Source organism: Triticum urartu, chromosome 4, assembly GCF_003073215.2.
Source record: "Triticum urartu cultivar G1812 chromosome 4, Tu2.1, whole genome shotgun sequence".
In the NCBI taxonomy this organism is placed as follows: Eukaryota; Viridiplantae; Streptophyta; class Magnoliopsida; order Poales; family Poaceae; genus Triticum; species Triticum urartu.
In genome coordinates this window covers 52,617,416-52,624,806 of record NC_053025.1, presented here as the reverse complement: position 1 = coordinate 52,624,806, position 7,391 = coordinate 52,617,416, and the positions used below count along the sequence as shown (strand labels likewise).

Below are 7,391 nucleotides of genomic sequence, written 5' to 3'. Positions count from 1 at the left end.
AAAATCAGGAAAAAACACAGCCTGTTTCTCTGAGCAACGACGAGCGAGAAAAATGGCCCACCGACGGAGCGACGTGGGTCAGTGGCTGGAAGCGAGGCGAAGTCGGATGTGGGCTGGTTAAGTTTGTTTTTCTTCTTGAGAGAACTGGGCTTGTTAAGTCGCTGGGGCGGGGCGGAACGAGGCTGCGAGTCTAGTAGTTATGGGCTAACCCTTAAACGAAAGGTAGTTATGGGCTAGTTATGTTGTTGGGGGCGCGCCGGTGCGAACGAGGACTGACCTGGGTGCAGAATTTCTTTTTCCTCACCCTGGTGTGCGATAATATCATAATAGTATATCTATACCATTGCCTCAAAAATGTCTGCACTAAATAAAAAAATGTCTGTACTAAATAATTATTATTTTGAGTTGCAATTACTATTATTATTGACTGAAAGGAACTTAGGCTCCCAACTTCATTTGCAATGAAATTGACAATATATCAGCATGTACTTAAATTAATAAACTCTGCAAAATAAACAAACTCTGCAACTTATGTTTGGATTTGCAGGCCATATTTGACTCGCGTGATGCTTGGGAACCCACCACAGAGCTTCGACGTTCTCATCGACACGGGAAGTATCCTACCGTGGATTGGTTGTGAGACAGCGCGAATTCCTGTATGCCCATTCTCTCCCACGCAGAACATTTCTTTCTGGAGAAATTATTCTTTTCTATCCAATCAATCAAATAACTAACATTTTTTCATTTTTTGCCAGACCCGCCTCTTTTACCCCGCATCATCAACATCAGTACTCGGTTGCTCGGATCACTCGTGCCAGGCTCTGGAGAGTGCGAGGGCTGCAAAGTGCAACACCTCCAATAATAGGTGCGCTTATGATCTCGGGTATGGCAACGGGGATAATGGCACAGCTTCGAACGCCGTCGGCTATTATATATCTGATTTAGTGCACCTGAACGGCCTTTCTACTCCTGCACGCATTGTCTTCGGGTATGCTTTCTTATCCTCTAATGCCATTATTTATTTTTATTATTATTATTGCGGGAGCCTCTAATATCATTATCACCTGCTCTATTCTATACCATCAATTTATTAAGGCATTTATTAACCTCCCCACAATAGGTGTACTACTTCGTGGTCGGGGCAACTGACACGTGGCGGATTCGACGGAATTTTTGGCTTGTCGCCTTTTGGGATGTCGTTTATTTCACAGCTATATTCCCTTGGAATCTCTGGCAAGGTATTCACGCTGTGCATGCATAGTCCAACAGGTGGCGGAATTCTTGCATTCGGTGAAGCCCTCGAGCCTGGCTTGACCTACACACCCCTCTTGCCATCGCCCTAAGTCTTCTACTATCATTTTATTTTGTACTTTTCCCATCATTTATCAACCGCCAAACTTGCCCTGATTGGTGGTGCAAAACACCTTAGCTTATCGAGATCCCGATTGATTTTTTCCGTGGTGGTACAAATGGTAAACACATGGTTTTGCACCGACACTCAGGAACCAAGTCATAAAAGGGCTGAACCCGTAGAACCCGAAGGGAACTACTGTAGAACAAACATGCATGCTTCGCCACATTGCACAACACATAACGAATCATTGACTGAGCAAACATTAAGTAGTTGTGTTTGAACAAATGTAAGAACAGACATCACCGTAACTTCAGTCTCCTCGTTGCCATTTATCGCAGTATTATTCGCAGTTTGTGTGTACACCTGCAGCTATTTTTCATCGCAAGCACCAATTGTATAGCTATAGAGTACCCTGCCATGGCACACACACACCCAGGCTCGATCCCAGGTAGCAAGGCATACATGTGGAGACCATGAAGCGAATGCTATGAACATAACCTACTATTCATGGAATGCCGCAGTTTTCAGATTTTTTTTTTCCTGTGCTTGGACTTGGTCGATGTAGAAACCCACAATGACAGATTTGTCCTTCGTTGCAAAGCCAATTTCATTGTTTGATCCCAGGTTTCCGGATAAATTGACAATATATAGGTGTAAAATAAAGCAGAAATTAACTGCTTAATGATAGACAGTGCCAACTGGAATAGTAGAAGGCTTCAAGTCTGTCCAAGCCCTCGATTCTCAGAGTTTAGTTTTCTCTGCATCATTCATAAGCGCATTCAGCAGTCCTTCTGTAGCGTGCTAATTAGAGAATCACTGGCTGAAAACAAAAAGCAGAATGCAAGAAGGGTTGAGCATGAAGGAGTCAATCTAATTTACACTGGAAGACTTTGCCCGGGAAATCTGGCGGACATAATTAGCATTATATCTAGATAGACGACACCACCAACCTTGAAGAATATTAACACCCTTAAAACTGCCAAAAGCACTAGAATGTCCAGCTTCCCTCACGGTTCAATAGCTGGCAACTTTAAGGTGGAAGCCCAAAAGGCAGACTTGGAACATTAGAGCTAGCAAAGAAACAAAGAAGGATGCTTAAGCATTATAATAATAAGCAAGTAGAAGTAATTTGCATTGTCAAACAACTAAATGGAATATGATCTGTTGTTATTGTTTTTTTGTTTGTTTTTTGCAGAGAGTTATTGTTGTCTGGTTTGTTAGGCAGGTACAAAACAAAACAGATAACACATTCTATATGGAAAGATTCAAATGACCCAAATGAAAGATGGTCTACCACTCCAGTCCATTCAACTTTAGATGCTGCTACTATTTTCCACGCTTCATTACCTTCTGCACAAAAACTCAACATGTAAGTTTTGTCGTGCTATTTTGGTTCTAGTTAGAATTGATTAGTATTTCTGTTCATCATATGCTTCAGAGATGTAGTATATGAGTGCTTATGTCTGGTGTGTTGTCAAAGTTATCAGCTTAATGTTGATTTTCTAGTGCAACTACATCCTTAAACTCGTATATTTGCAATTTCGTAGAGCACTAACTAAAGCTGCCCAGAAAATGGTGAGGCGGAGTGTATAGCAGTCATAGCAGTAGGCTCACACCCCCTTTAGAGAGTTTGGGGTATCAAGAATGTCGTCTTACTATCAACGCTTTCCTGTCCCAGCTAAGACATCTTGCATATTTAAATTAACTCGTAGATAATGTTAATTTATCTAAATTTCCATGGAAACTACTATACTCTGTCTCAAGTGCACCATCCTAACTATCTTGATGAAATGCAGGCAATATTACCAAGTGAATCTACAGAGCATAGCTGTAAATGGGCAGACACTCCCCATTGAAAGCTCAGTGTTTGGACCCTCACCGAGTAATTTTACCTTCGTCGATTCGGGAACCACGCTCGCGTATCTAGCAGATGGAGCATATGAGCCGTTTATTAGTGCAGTAAGATCACATGATATATTCATCTTTTTGTTAGCTACAACAAGCAACACGTGATCTACCTAATTTACTTTAGATGCAAGAAAAAAAGTCTTATGATTTCTGTTCACAGATAAGGGCTGCAACCCCTCCGTCTGAACTTCCGTTCACCGGGGAAAATGGCGAAATTTGTTTTGCCACTTCCACCAGGTATTTTCCTTTCATTATGGAAACAAAGCAACATCTATCAAAATAACTTACACCTTCATTGTTTGTGCATATTGCAGTATTGACTCTGCTTTCCCGTCCGTGGAACTAGACTTTGTGGGTGGTGCCAAAATGTTTCTGTATCCACACAACTACATGTATTATGTATGTAATAGAGTCTTCCAACATTGAATTACTTTGCTGTCTCGCAGATGGTTAACTGTTCGAGACCTCCATTTACAGGTTAAGCCTTCAGTGTATTGCATTGGCTGGCTTAGGAACACGGGGAGACAGGTCACTTTACTTGGAGGTACAAAATCCCATGAAACTATGTTTTTCAGCATTCTCAACAACAATAATGCATGACTGAATATTGTATTTTCTTTTAACAATTGGATTATTTACGCAGATATCGTGCTCGTAGACAAGATCCTTGTCCATGATTTGGAGAAGAAGCGCCTGGGCTGGATGAACTATGATTGTAAGCTAAAGTCTCATCCTTCTACTTTAACCTTTAGTTGTTTTAACCACTTGATAATCAGTAACTCCAAATCTCTTTCAGGTTCTCAGCCTATCAATGTCACTACCGCGCGTGGGAAGAAACACACTAACTCTGGGCAGTCGTTGCACAGTATCACGACATCTTTTACAGTTGTGCTCGTAGTCGTCATATACATCACTCTGCTCACCTAGTTGTTCAAGTTCTGGTTGTTTGGTCCAATGTAACTACCTAGTGCTATACATTGCAAAATCGACCTACACTGATTTGATTATGTGTGTACTTATTATGTGTGCAAAATCGACCTACACTGATTCTACAGTTGTAACTTCTGACCAAAGGATTTACTGAGGAACCATTATACAGGGTACTGACATTGAGTCAAGAGATCTAGGAAGATTGTGTATGCTAAAATTTCAAGCGTATAGAATATTCAGAAGCTACGCATCATGCCTTCGCCTAATGCTCAGAGGCAGAAGGTTAGATATACGTTGAAGATAATATGAGATTTAGCATGTATTTTGAAGAAACAACACACCACATCCAAATCCACTCTATGAGAAAAATCAACTAATCTCATTGTGTAATACTGCAATTACTACTATTAGATAAGGTAACATGAAAAAAAAAATATGTACAGCCTCATGTAAACATGCAGGCATGAAAGTGTACTCATCCGGTGCTTGAGTTGATGATGCAGGGATGGTAGCCTATTGCAGGGATTTTGTGTTATCGCCTAAGGCGATGCAGATCATATCTCCTTCCCTTCCTTCAGCCCATAATCCGGCCAAGAATGTTATTGCTGATAGACCTAAAAAACTAATTAGCCATTTTTTGTTATACATCAGACATAAGATGCTTTGTGGAGCTTTCTTGCTGGATTCAACGAACTGTTCCGGCCAAGAATATTATTGATGGTAGACTTACAGAACTGCATAGTTATTTTTTGTTATACACATCAGACATAAGCCAATTTTTGGGGCTTTCTTGATGAATTCGACGACCTATAACAGTATAACACAGAGCAGGAAATATAAGGATGAAGGCTTACTTGTCTGCATAGTGTTGGCAGGACTGTAGTTCGTCCTCTCCACAGCCTCGCCGATCTGCTCCGGCGCATCAGCCATCATCAGCCTGACCAGCTGATTCACTGACTGTTCCCAAAATACAACCTTGGCATCTCTTACTTCTTCAGCCCACGAATCGTCCAATTGCATCTGAAATTCAATAAGAAAGTCCACGCAGTATCCATGAGGACCATGAGGGAAAACCAAAGGTACTTCATCCCACAGTCCATTTTCTCCATTAGATTTAGATATGAATGTTATAGCACAAGAGGCTGACCGTGAAGATTTTAGTTGCTGAAGAAACCAGTGCCAATTTTCACGGTTCTTGTCGTGCACTACAGTGAATACAACTGCGAACACATCGCCTTCTCCGTCAACTGAAGTAGCAGTCAGTAACTTCCACTTCTTAATTCGGTTTTGGAGATACTGCATCAAGGAAAAGGAGTGACCTGCATCCATGCTCAAAACCATGAAGCGATGCATGGAAGGCAACAAAGAAACAGAACTTTGAATCTTCGCGGACGACGGATTGTCTTCTGGCGAAGTCGGCGGAGGCGACACTGGGCGGTCTTCCGGCGAATCGAGCGGAGGCGACATTGGACGGTTCCGAACATGGGATGCAATTTAGCTGGATTTCCGGTCGAGGCCTTCTTCATGCTCCGCATTGGAGCAGTTCTCCTACGCGGATCCGATCCAAAACGGACACGGCCGCCAGAAGGAGGTTGGACGTGGAGGAGGCTGGTGGTGGCGCCGGGGAATATTGGGTGGGGAGGGGAAGGAGAACAGGACGGCGGCGGGGGTGGCGGCGCTGGAGCGAAGGCAGCGCGTGGCGTGCGTGGGTCAATGTTTTTTTTCTTTCAGGCCAAGGTCAGCCCGTGCGTGGGTTCTCTTCAGCCGTGTGATTTTTCTGCAGCCCAAGGCCTAATAACACGCGAACCGTTATTTCCCTCCGTCACTTATTCATGGAGGGACCCCCAAAAAAACTTATTCATGGAGGGGATTTAAAAAAAACCTTATTCATGGAGGGTTCGTCCCCAGCAGCAGCGGCACCGACACGCAAGCTTTACCCTATCCTCCGGCGACCGAGTCGGAGTCCACAATTCCTCAAGTTCTGGCAGGGCTCCCCCGGTGAGACGAGAGTCCAGGAGTGCGCGAGAGCTTCTCGAGGTGCTAGCATGGTAGAATCACCCCCTGTGATGAGCGGGGGCGGAGAGCAGGCCAGTGTAGAGGATGCAAAGGCGGGGCTTGGAGAGAAGGGACCGGCGGGGGAAAACATCTCATAGCTCAGACGAAGGAAGTAAAGGAAGGAGAGGGAGGAAGTGGAAGCGGTGGTCGTGGTGAAGAAGAGAGGGGAGATCATACATGGGGTCATGTTCCAAGCCTTGAGGATCGTTTCAAAGGGCTAAATTTTTGTGGAGAGGAGGAGGTCGATCTCGAATTCTCTGTGGAACTAGAGGATTCGATTAAGGAGGTTAGATGGTTGGCTATCTTCAAAGTTCATACTACCCATCAATTTAGTCACTCAGCGTTGTTTAACGCAATGAGAATGGCTTGGTCGGCGACCCAAAAGTTAACTTTCAAATTGAAGGGTACAAACCTCTTCATTGCTTAGTTCAACTATTTGGGGAATTGGAGAAGAGTAATGGATGATGCTCCATGGTTGTTCCACAACGCAACCGTCGTCATGCAGGAATACTATGGATTTAGTAATGTCAATAGTTACAAGCTTGATAAAATACATGTCTGGACCATAATAGAGGGGGTACCGGATGGTTTGATCAGGAAAAAAGAGCTGGCAGAGAGGGTGGCTAGGAAAGTGGGGGGGGGGACCACCCACTACAGTAATTGTGTGAACGAAGGAATTATCAATACTTCAAAATTCCTTAGGGCTCAAGTCTATCTAGATGTAAACATTCCTCTTGTCAGGTTTGTGTCGATAACTTTGAAGGAGAGGAAAAAATACTCAGTTTATTATGAGAAGCTACTCGAATTCTGCTACTTCTATGGACTTATGGGACATACTGTTGAGGAGTGTGGAGATGGGGTACACGATCTAGTAGATTGTTAGTGGGAGGACTAGCTCATGTGGAAATTCCATGCATCAATACCAAGGCCGAATTTTGCAAGGGGAGGAGGAAGGGGTAGTGAGAGGGGAGGATTTGACGCTGGTGGTCAAGAAGGTTGGGTCCGTGGAGGAGGTGGTCAAGTACAACAACCTCATAAAGAAAATAGTGAGCATGTTGATATGGATCAGTATTCGGTCTAGGATGCTAGAGCTACTAGCACGATCATTCAGAGGGGTCCCAGGAAACATTTGGTCAGTCAAGAT

General features: G+C 43.6%; 1 long non-coding RNA gene across 2 annotated transcripts; it reads right to left on the bottom strand.

Moving 5' to 3' along the window:
• Window positions 1-1,954: 1,954 nt before the first annotated feature.
• On the bottom strand, window positions 1,955-5,939 carry LOC125553512. Of its 2 annotated transcripts, XR_007304092.1 has the most exons (4): window positions 5,340-5,939; window positions 5,047-5,212; window positions 2,305-2,424; window positions 1,955-2,174 (listed from the first exon to the last, which is right to left on the bottom strand). It is a non-coding gene; the product is annotated as an uncharacterized LOC125553512 (long non-coding RNA). The 2 variants fall into 2 exon arrangements; XR_007304091.1 differs by having other exon boundaries at window positions 2,305-5,212.
• Between the last annotated feature and the right edge of the window lie 1,452 nt (window positions 5,940-7,391).